This window comes from Olea europaea, chromosome 16, assembly GCF_002742605.1.
Source record: "Olea europaea var. sylvestris chromosome 16, O_europaea_v1, whole genome shotgun sequence".
In the NCBI taxonomy this organism is placed as follows: domain Eukaryota; kingdom Viridiplantae; phylum Streptophyta; class Magnoliopsida; order Lamiales; family Oleaceae; genus Olea; species Olea europaea.
Genome location: NC_036252.1, coordinates 16,664,626 through 16,677,004, shown reverse-complemented (window position 1 = coordinate 16,677,004; position 12,379 = coordinate 16,664,626). Strand labels below are relative to the sequence as shown.

The 12,379-nt window shown below is 27.4% G+C and overlaps 1 protein-coding gene across 2 annotated transcripts in view; it reads left to right on the top strand.

The window, feature by feature from the left end:
• Nucleotides 1-8,659: 8,659 nt before the first annotated feature.
• Nucleotides 8,660-12,379, top strand: part of LOC111412298 (sentrin-specific protease 1-like) — an 11,476-nt gene continuing 7,756 nt past the window's right edge. For both annotated transcript variants that reach the window (XM_023043173.1, XM_023043171.1), the window contains exons 1-2: nucleotides 8,660-8,877; nucleotides 8,975-9,029. The gene's annotated coding sequence lies outside the window, so the exon portion shown is untranslated. The remainder of the gene's footprint in view (nucleotides 8,878-8,974; nucleotides 9,030-12,379) is intronic.

Here is a 12,379-nt window from a genome sequence, read left to right as displayed (position 1 = left end):
CGATGGTTTGCTAACATTGGCTTTTATTTCATTTGGAAATTACGATGAAAGAGTTTATGGTTTTAGGGATTGTGTGAATCTATAGTGTTAAGGATGCATTTAAAATGGGATGAATATATAAAATTCATGTGGAGATATAGTATTTAAATGAATGAATTTATCAATGACAAGATTGTAATATAACGTGGATTTAAATAGTATTTTTTTAAATTTTAAAATTTTATTAGGGAAGAATTTAGAGTGGGATGTATATATATAAAATGTGGATGAAAATAGCGGTACCCAATTTTTTTCTTTTATTTGATTGAAAAAATTTCGATTCAATCATATCTCATCACATCATGTATATGTAAACTATTATATACATGTAGTACAACCAATTAATAAAATTACTTTGTTTTAAAAAAAAGACTCTTAAAATTATTTTTTTACTAGTCAAATATTATATTTGATTACAAGTGATGCTATTTAGACTTTTAGTTTGGTTGGGATTATAACTTTAATTTATGTGAGATTAGATGATAGGTTAAAGAAAAGATGAATTAAATATCTTATTTATTTGTACTTTTCATAATGTCACGTTAACATTATTTAAGTTGTTTAAATAGCGTTACTATTTAATTACACCTGCTACCTTCAATTTATGTGATATTAGATGATAATTTAAATAAAAGATGAACTAAATATCTTATTTATTTGTACTTTTCATAATGTCACGTTAACATTATTTAAGTTGTTTAAATAGCGTTACTCTTTAACTACACCTGCTCACAATGTTTATTTACTTTTTATTGGGAGATTTTTCTATTTGGCCTGTTACTATTCTTTTTTATGGAAATGTCTATATTACCTTTAATGAAATGATTCTTCCTATATTGCAACATATATCCTAATCTTTTGAACATTTTATCTTCTGTTTACTCTATTTTGGATATTTGAGTATAAAATCATTATATGATCTAATAATTAAGAATAATCCATAACATATATATCATATTTTCTTAATAAAATACCATATTCTTCAAATGGTAAATTTGTATTTTTTAATTGAGATATAATATTCTTTATTTTTTCTAACATTCTTTCTAATAAATTATCTAATCCTTCAACTGTATATCCTAGCATTTATCAAAATAATCATCATGCAATTATTCCTACGATTCTTTTAAGACCTTTAAAAGATTCATTCTAAGTTTAGCAAAAGTTTAATAGTTTTACCTTAGATTTGATCTAGACTTGTATTCTTAGAACCGAGTGACCTTCGAGTTCTAAATTTGTAAAATGCTTCTTTCAACGGCCTTATGCCTTCACGGAATTGTTACTATTTTAGCTACCTGCTCTCTCTGTATCAACTTCTAAAGAATAAAATTCTAGACTTCTGTTAAAAAAAAATCTCTTTTTGCTAAAATAAGAAGAAAACATTTTATTAGATCTTTCAAGAATCTATGGGAAAATGATTTAGAAACTCATATTGATATCAAAATATTGAAATTTTATTTCTATTAGGATTGATACAAGACTTATATTTGGAACAAAGGGATTTTCAGAAAAAATGGTTTTTTAAACTAAGAATAGGCTATTGCTTACAACTCGAGAATTCAAGATAGGATGAGATGATATTCTTCTATGGTAATGTCTCTATTTATACAAGTTTTTGAGACTCTATTACATCATTGAATACATCAGCAAGGCACACTTGCCTTTCTATTTTCTTCCTTGGGCCTACATCTTCACATGCTGGTTCAACTTTTCTATCCAAAGAGCATCTTTTTCTATTATTGCTCTTTATCTCTAATGTCTTCACATGTAGTATTATTGTCCTTCATACACCTTTGTCAAAAGGTGCTTTGTCTTCTTCTTTTATTTCTTCACATGCAGTTGGGGCATTTCCTTAGCTAGCAGGATTCTTTTATGTATATCAAATCTTGTAATATAATCTTTTAAAATTTCTGATTTTGCATATCCTTAATTGGATACCGACATCCAATTTTCATATTGGCACATGCACGAGAATTTTTTATCAAACAAATTTTTGGCAATGTTGTAGATGACTTTAATTCCAAGTGCTCTTCTATGTCTGATCCATGATTTTGTCACTGTTGAGACTTTTCTATTATTTTCTGTAACATTAATTTGGAAATTGGCTACAACATATCCAATTGAGATTATGTGTTCAACTGGATAGTAAACAACTCCATCATATTCTGGACTAATTGAATAGAATTTTAAAAATATCTTTCTCCCCTTGGCAAATCTGGATACTTCCTTAATGAAGATTTCATCAAATTTTGAAATTTTAATAAAATCTTTTCCTAGATAAATCAAATTCATGAATCCATAGTCTGTCATGATTTTTATAAATGAAGGGTCACCTCCTTCCATGGCTGTTATTCTGAAATAAACATTATTTTCCGGAGAAATGAAATATGAATCACTTATTTTTATTTCATAAGCGATTTTGACTATTTCGACATATTTTCCTTCATTTGGATCTAAAGAGATTTTATTTTCTTGGTCTATGATACTGATTGTTTTGGTATCTCTTTTATCTTCATGTATCATAAATTTCTTGGTTGATGATACAGAAATGGAATCTCCTTTATTATCAGTTGGTATGTTGTCACGTCTGGGTCCACTGCTGCTTCCAATTGTCCCTGTTTGGTATTGATTTGGAAAACTCATTTCTGAGCTCTTTGGTATATCTGTTTCAAACAATATTTTTTTTAGTTGTGCTGCAATAGCATTAATTTGATTTTTGAATTCTATGGCATATTTATGATGTTCAGTAGTGATATCCAATAGTATTTTCATATTTGAGTTGAACATTTTTGAGATCTGGGTTGCTCCAGAACTTATATCTTCAGATTTTTCTTTAAAAAAATTTATCCTTTCTTGTATGTGTAGGATGGATTGATATAACTCCATGGCATTGACTTTATTCATCAGCAAATTCTATGTTTCTGCTGAGAAAATTTGCAAGAAAATTATTAACTCTTTTAATATGGACTGTATCAAAATTATAAAATGCTAAATAAACTTGTCATCTATGAAGCCTTCTGTATTGTGGTTCTGAGGGTAACTTATTCCTGACTAATCCTGCAACTTGAGAATTATCAGTTTCAACAATAAATTTCTTGGATAATAAAAACAATGAGAACTTTTTTATTCCTCTAATAATCGCTAGTAATTCTTTTTCATGAGTAGTATAATTTATTTCTACTTGGTTAAAGGTTCCAATTGAATATCTATAAATTTCATTTAGACCTGTTTTTAATATTGATGTCCAATATTTATTTGAGGCATCAGTATTAACAATCAAATTATCGTTTTCATCTAGTAACCTTAATTTTGGTAAATTTTTACATTCTTTTTTTAATGATTTAACTATTTCTGTACGTTCTTCATTCCATCCCTTAGTATTTGTTTTTCTAAATAAAACTTGGATTTTATGTCTTTTCTTAGAAAGATTTTCAATAAATCCTTCTGCATTGTTTAAACATCCTAAGAATTTTTGTATTTGCTCTTTGGATTCTAATTTATCTGGAAAACTTTCTATCTTTATGGATTTATGGGTTTGTAATTTTATTCCCCTTTTATCTATTGATAATCCAAGAAATTCTATCTCTTGTTTTTCTAATATAGATTTCTTTTTATATAGTACAATTCTTTTTTTTTTTTTACATTCATTAATAAATTGGATTAAATGATTTCTATGCTCTTCTTTACTATTAGAACAAATTAATATATCATCAATATAAACTATTAGAAATTCATTAAACTTTTTAAATATATTATTCATCTTTCTTTGGTATATTTGTGGTGCATTTTTCAAACCAAATGACATAACTAACCATTCATATTTTTCTTGAGGTGTACTGAATGCTGTATATTGTATACTATCCTCTTCCATTTTTACTTGCCAAAATCCCGATTTACAATCAAATTTAGAACAATATTGTTTTCCTTTTACAAGATTTATTAGTGTTTCTTTATTTGGTAGAAAGTAACCATCAAATTTCGTATATTTGTTTAATTCTTTATAATTTATAACCATTATAGTTTTTCCTCTAATTTGTTCAGAATGTTTCATAACCATAAAGGCTGGACTACTATGAGGTCCATTACTAGGTCTAATAATTTTTTTGTTCTAACAATTCTTTTATCTGATTTTTAAATTCTTGTGTATCTTCTATTGTATACATCATTGGTCTTACTCTTATTATAACATTTTCTGTTAATTCTATTTTGGCTTTTGGGTGATGTGATTTCCAAAATAATAATAGATTTTCTCCATAAACATTTTCTAATTGTTCAATGATTTTTTCTATATTTATTTCTATTCTTGTTTTTAGAACCTTTTTATATAACATTTTTTTATTTTTTATTTCATTATTAAGAATTGATTTTTTCTCCCATTTATCACCACGCTGGGCTGGCTAAACTCTAGAAGGTTTAAATTCCCTAGGAATTTTTAATAAGTGTGCACAAGGTATTTGTAACATTATCATATAATTATTTTGTTTATATTATTGAAATTGTTGTATGAAATTATTTCCTAATAATATATCACATTCTAATTTATCATATTTATAAACTTTATTTATTATTACTTGTTTACTTCCAAAAATTATATTAATTTTATCAGCACTATTAATTATTTAAGTAATTTCTCCTGTAACACCAGTTATTTTTATATTACTTTTATTATTCCATTATTTTATTAAAAAAAGTTTAAATATTGTTATATCACTTCCTGTATCTATTAAAGTATAAGTTGTTTTATTTGTTTCTACAATAGTAATTTGTATATACACAACTAATCGAAAACTTATCTGATTATTCATCTAATTCTTTTTACATAATGTAGTTTGTCTATTATGAACAATATATAATCCTTCTCTTTTTATATTATAATCTTCCAATCCATTTAGAAAACTCATTCCTAGAAGTATATGGGGATTTATATCCATACTTTTATCTATGTAATATGGTACTAAAAGATCTATTCCTCCTATTTTTATTGGTACTTTAACCTCCAAATCTGTTATATGTACTTGTCCATCAAAATTTACATACTTATATGGTTCAGTTTTATGAGTTATTAGTCCTTTGTTTCTAATCGAAGTTATATGACATTCACTAGCTCCTGTATCTATTAATATATTTGGTCTATTTATATTTTCTCTTCCATTATAATATTCTCCTTCTATTTTGATATTTCCAGCATTTCTATATAATTTTACTTCTTTTATTTTGTTGATTTCTTTTAACTGGTTTTTATTAGGTATTTTAAAACTTTTTAATCTTTTAATTAAATTTTCATCCTTAAATGTTATGTTATTAGAACATTCTCTTTCATTTAATTTTGTTATTTCAGGTTTATTTTTTACTATTCTAAATTCATAATCTTCTGAAATTAAATTTATTTGTTTATTTGGTTCTATTATTTTACTAATATCTTTACATTCTTTATGAACTTCAATATATGGTTTATTGGAATAAATATTCCCATAATTAGAATTGGTAAATGTGTATAAAGCTCTATATTCTATAGTCATAATTTGATCACCTGGTTGCATATCTCTATGAAGCTTGAAATGTAATCCTAAAATTTCATTAAAATTTCTATCTTTCAATGATACACAATATTTCGGATAACATGTAAACATAATTTTTTGATATGCTAAATTTCCTTCTATTGTTCCTAAATGACTATCTTTTAAGTTTATTATTCTTCCATCATGTAGAGTTATGGTTAAGGGTGAATTTATCCATTCTCTAAATAGTGATTTAAACATTATTTGTATTCCTACTAAATAAACATATTGAATTTTTTCACTTTGTTTTTTACTAATCTTTGTTAAACGTTCATCAGCTGTATTTTTTGTTAAAAGATTTAATTTATGTTGCCCATAAGTTGTTCTTACATCTATGATTTTTTCTATTTTGTGATATTCATTTATTGCTATTCTTTCTCTTTTCCAAATTCTATCAAAGACTTCCCATTTTCTTATTTTTAAATCTAATGATAATTTTTGCAATTTTCTAAACTTGTTATTCTCAAAAGCGACATTTAATTCATATCCTTATATTCCTTCATATTCGTGTATATTTATATTATTACTTTCTATTTCTTCAATTTCTTTATTTAGATCCTGATTCATCTTCTTCTGTTTCACTTATATATACTTCTTGATCATAGTATTTTTCAGTATATGATATTTCACTTAATTCATCTTTTATTTCTAAATATTCTTTTTGTAATATTCTTAATTTTCTTTTATCACAATTAGGGTTTATATGACCTATCTCTCCACAATTCCAATATTTACATTGGCTTTTATTTTTCTTATAATTCTTATTTTTCTGTTGATTATATTGGTTATTTTTCTTTTATAATACCTTCTTCTAGGTTTTATATATATTTTATTAAAATTTTTAAACTTTTTATTTTTAAACTTTTTTTTATTAACTATTCTTTCAGGATTACATCCCCATTGCACAGGGGTTTCCATATCTTCACAACATATTTTAGTTAATTTTCCTGATTTTTTCATTAATTGTCTTTGTTGACATATATATGTAAGTCTTTCAAATAAAAAATTTATTCTTGAACCTAAAGTTCTAGATATTCCAGTATTATCTCTAACATATTTTTTCAAATTCTATTTTAAAATATATTCCCCATGAACCTGGTAACTTATTATAATACATGTTTTGGCATACTTCTTGATTTTCGTACTATAAAATTGAACATGATAGTAATTTTTAAATTCACAAGTATATTCCTTAATTTTACACATATCACATATTGTTAAATTTATTAATTTTATTCTAGCATTATCTTTTTCTCTTATTGATTATTTTTCAGCATTTCTTATCCAATTTTCTCCTAAAAATTCATTTGAAACATATTCTACTAATTTTTCTATATCTTATGTATCTGATTTTATTATTTCTGTTTGTACATTTCTTTTTATTAATGTTTTTGTATCATTGCTTATTCCTTCCCACAAATTCTTAACATCTCATTCAAAGAATACTATTAAGAAATCTATTCTTCTTTCAGTACTTCTCAATGTGTCATCTTTATTATATAAAAAGAATAATATCATCGAATCTGCCCAAGTTAATAAGGTTTTTTTAGTATCTATTTTACAATTTAAATCTAGTTTTGTTCCTCCATGATTAATTGGTTTATCATAATTATCATTTAATTCAAACCTATTTTTATATTTATTTCCTTTAGGTGGCTGTCTATCTCTTACTTTATCATAAAATTGTCTATATGATTTATTATATATGAGTGCATAACTTTCATCTGTATTATGTAATTATTGTTTAGAGGTTCCTGCTGGATTAGGTCCTCCTCCAGTATTCATTAGAACTTGGTATTCACTTATATCAGTTATGTTTAATTGATCAAAATTTTCTATTAGCAAATCTAACTCTTCATTCATATTTATCTTCTTTCTCTTCTATTTTTTATTTTCCTAATGATTTTTCTCTAAATTCTTCTTCTAATATCTTTGGTAATATATTTTTTCTAAATTCATCATCCATACTCCCTGTTTCTATTACTATATTTTCTTTTTCTATATGTTTCTTTCCTATTCTAGTCATTTATTTTTCTATAAGTTCTTTATCTATTTTCTTATTTTTATTTTTATTCTTATTATTTTCTTTTAATTCTCTAATCTCAATTTTTAATATATTTATATCATTTCTTGTTTCTTTTACTTCATTTCTCAATTCTTGTACATCATTTATTAATATTTTTATTAATGATTTTAATTCTTTCATATATTCATTTATTGACATCTTAACTTTTTCTTATCTCTAACTCATAAGTTAATTTGCATATTTTATCTTCTTTCTTATCTATTATTTTTCTAAATCTTCTCTCAACTATTTCTGGATCTACTAATTCTTCTTTAACTATAGTAAAATATTTGCTCTCAAGTCTTAGTGTTTCACATTTTAGTTTTGTTAATTGTCTACTATTTGGTATTCTCATTCTTTCTGGTATTAACATTATATTGCCTATTTCTTCTTGTATTTTATCCATTTTTAGAAGTAATTTATTTAATTTTTGATGAGTATTATCGATTGTGTTTATATTTTTCTTTATAATATAAATTATTTTCTTCATCTTCATATATATTAATAATTTTTCATATATATAAATATCTTTTATTTTCTCTATTATTAATTTTTCTAATATTTGTTCCTTTATTTCTTTAGAAAGTTCTTTAATTATTGTCAAAGTCATTATTTTTAATTTATTATGAATAGATTTTAAAAATATATAACTACCTTTTTCTTCTAAACACCAATAATTATCTATTTTTCTTATTTTAATTTTCATGATCTCTACGACTCTGATACCAATAAATGGGGGTATTACTTAGAGCGAACATAAATCAAATAAGTCTAATAAATCAAATAACATAAATAGGGGTGCTACATAAATCAAATAAATCTAATAAATCAAATAAATTGGTAATCTATTAAAATTCATGAAGTATTTGATTTTTTAAGGACTAAATTGAAAGATTTCTATATTTCATCAATTTATTATGTAATATTACAAAGAAATATTTTGGGTATTAAAATTAGCCAAACGCAAAAATGGCCTTTCCATTTGGGTCATTTCCTATTTCCCCTTTTTATTACACGTTCTTTGGGACTCGGTACATAACTTTATAGGAAAATCGCAGCGTTCAAGGACAACGATAATGTCCAATGAAATCATCAATGGAGATCACGCTAGTACCGTATGAAAGAAGGACGAATTCTGATGAAACGGAACGCCACTGTTATCCCTGGAAGATCTTATCTCAAATTCCAGGCCAAAAAATTCGATTTTGATTCTGGGTTCATATCGAAAATTCCTAAAGATATCGTTTTTTTGTTCTCTTTTTAGCAATGTGGGTTTACTGAATATTTTCTTTTCTTTTTTCTTGAAAACCAGGGAAAGGTGATAACTCCGTCAAGGGTTTAATGGAGACAGTTTGGATCAATACGATGTATGTTTTCTCTTTCATTTGTTTTATACAAAAACTTTACTGTGGATTGTATATTAGCGTGTTTCTTTTTCTCTCGATTTTGTTTTTAAATTTCGTGCTGTTGTAAGATTTTGAAGTCTTGCTTATGTTAATTTCATGTGGGTTGTTTGTAATTTGTAAAAAAAAAATTATTAATGGCGTCGTATTAGCTGTGTGATTGATATCTTATGTATGAAGAGTAATATGAGTATAAATTTGAGTATTTTTTTCATAGAGTGAGATTTAAGTTAATGATCTTGTTGTGACCTTTTATTTTATACTAGATTAGTTCATCCTGTAAATAACTCAAGTTTTCCTCAAGAATTCTAGTAAATGTCGATCTCGTGAGCATTAACATTAGTTATTTTGCTCTTATCATTTTTAGAAGGAACTCTTCATATTCTCTTCATAAATTTTTTATAATATTAGAATTTTGGCACGTCTTCTAATAGTTAATACACAATGTAATTCCGGTTATGATTATGGTCTTCCTGGAAATTTTTGTTCTTTTTAACCATATTCGTTCCATGTTGCAAATATCCAAATTCTGGTGACTTCTTGTAAATCGGAATCTCATGACCATTTTAATTAAATATTTTGGCCGACTTCTTTAAAAGAAACTCCTCATTTCCTCCCATTACATACCTATATCATGATGTCCAATTGAAAAATAGGAACCCATGCTTAGGCAGTAGGTTACTGAATATACATGTTTACAAAGACGTCTGATAGAATAATTTTGTTAATTACAGATAAACAAGATGAACTCTCCTTCTCTCCGTTCTTTTCACGGGGTGGGGTTGCATCTAAAAGAGAGTTTGAGGACTTCAGTAGTTTTAGAAATGATTGCACTCATGTATAGAAGAGTCTTTCAGGACGTGACTAATATGATCAGATTCATCATAAGTATACTCAAGGAAGTGACAAGCACACCGTCATGAACAAAAAGTTAAAAAAGTCATGGAACACAAGCACCCCTTGGCTCAAGGGACTAGAAAATATTTTTCGTTTTCCCCACTTTATCGGCCATGCACGCTTCCTTAACAAACTCTCAAGCCTCCTTTGCGCCACCTTCCTTATAGAAGTCTCCAGATTGACCTCGAAGGCCGAATTCTATATGGAGAATGCTGTAATAATAATTGAGCCGTGAGAGACTTTTTCAATTCTTGCAAAAGGAAGGTCCTGTTGATAGAGCTAGCCGAGGAGGCAATACTAGTTATCATGTGAGAGAGAGAAGTCAAAGAGATGCCTGGCCCCCTTAAAATCCATTACCTAATAAGGATGTATGCCGATGACTTACTACTTGGAATCGTGGGTGCCGTAGATCAGACCTAGCGGTAGACTGGCGGGCCATGCCTAAGTTCAGATCAGACTAGACTCTTTTTCGTTTGAGCTGCTCCCATGCACGTGGACTGGAAGATCTCACTGGTCATGGACTACACTAGTGCGTAGAGATCTTCTTGGGACGGTGAATGGGAAATCATTAGGGAAAGCTATCTTTCAAATATGATATTCCAGAGTTTGACTATTTTAGATCTCAGTGCATGAAGGCCATATTGCTAAATGATACTCCTCCCTTTAAAGGCATGTGGCATTTATTTATTTATTTATTTTTTTGGCAAGATAATGCTACACATGCCTTTAGTGGAGAAAAGGAGAAGGATTCCTTCTAGGTTCTTGTTCTTCTTTTTTGCTATCTTTATTATTTGCTAGATTCTTTTATTACGTGCAACTTAAAGACAAGTACTGCTTCATAGTTTTCTTAATTGCATTTTCTATCCCGTTTGGACAGCATGATTTGCTTTATTTATTTAAGCATTGTACTTCATAGGGCCAACCTAATTGAATATCATGATATTTAAGGCTGATGATTCATCTAAATAATGAGCTTAAAATTCTTAACTCAAAATAGGTATGAGATGTTATTTTTATTTGGGAATCTTACTCTGTCTATATCAACTCAAATAGCTCCTTTTACTTTTTGGTTGGCTTGAACATTTTAGAAGAGAAATGAAACTGAATTTGCATGGCTGGACCTGAATTTAGAATGTTGGACATGCAACCATGTGCAAACTACCTTTGCCATAGTTATTTATCAAATTTGTCATGTTAAATGGTGTCATTGTGCAAACAATGCAATTACCATCAAGACCTATGAATTCGATGACGTTTAACATATGGCGTGCCAAGTCAGTCATTTGCATGCATTTCCTATTTAGAAAATAAATTGTATAAAAGGTAATTAATAATTACATTGCAAAATAGTAAGTTTGCAAATTAGTAATCATGCAACAAAATTGTAATCTAGTACTGAAAATGAATGCAATATAGAATATATTTTTATATTCCACCCAATGGATGTCCTTTATTGAAAGAAAAATAGTTTAATACTCCAGCCCTGGTTTTCGGGGATTTCATTTTGATCCATAACTGAAAACCCACATCTTTCTTTCTATACGAAATTAGTTCGACCTTTTTTTGGCTGATTGAACACCAATATCGATAAAAAAAATCAAACCAGGTAGTGATCAGATGATCCTATCTTGCTTGTAGTTTCTTCTCATTTCTTGTTAGCATCCTTCATTTGCAATGGTGTTTTCTCCTCCTTCCCTTTTTTGGTAAAGGTTGAAAACAAAAAATTCCACAATACATTCTAAGCTAAAGGAAGAACCACTCCAAAACTTGAGGCCATCAATAAAAATCTCATGGAAGGCAAGACAAATGGCACAAACCACAATCGCCTCGATGCATAAGCCTCAATCTGTGATGCTTGGACTCTCCATTCCGACGGAGTAGTGTGTTGACACGACATGGTTATTACTGTACTGGATTCTTCAAGTTTCATTCGGACCCAGCAAGATATCTTTAGGAAATTTGTAGATTACCTTAGCGGCAGTTTGGTTGGAGATGGAAGATGTCTATAAGGGTCCGTTTGATTGCAAAAATGAAATTTGGGTGGAAAGAAAAAGAATTATAGGGAATTGAATTGTCTGGAAATTGTTTTATTGGGAATCGTCAATTATTGTGTTTGATTGGTATAATTTTTCACGTGGAAAATGTTGAAAAAAAAGTGTCTTTTGATGTTCGTTTGGCTTTATTTTTTATGAAAATTGTCAATATAAGGGATATTTATTTCTACAATTGGTCATAGAATTTGTTTTCATTGCCAAAAAAAAAAAATCAAATCAAATTTGAAAATCATTTGCATTTTGGCGTTCGTTTGGTTTTATTTTACATGAAAATTGTCAATTTAAGGGATATTCTCTTTTACAATTGTTTCTAAAATTTGTTCCCATTGACAAAAAAAAAAAAAAAAGGGGGAAAAAAAAAAA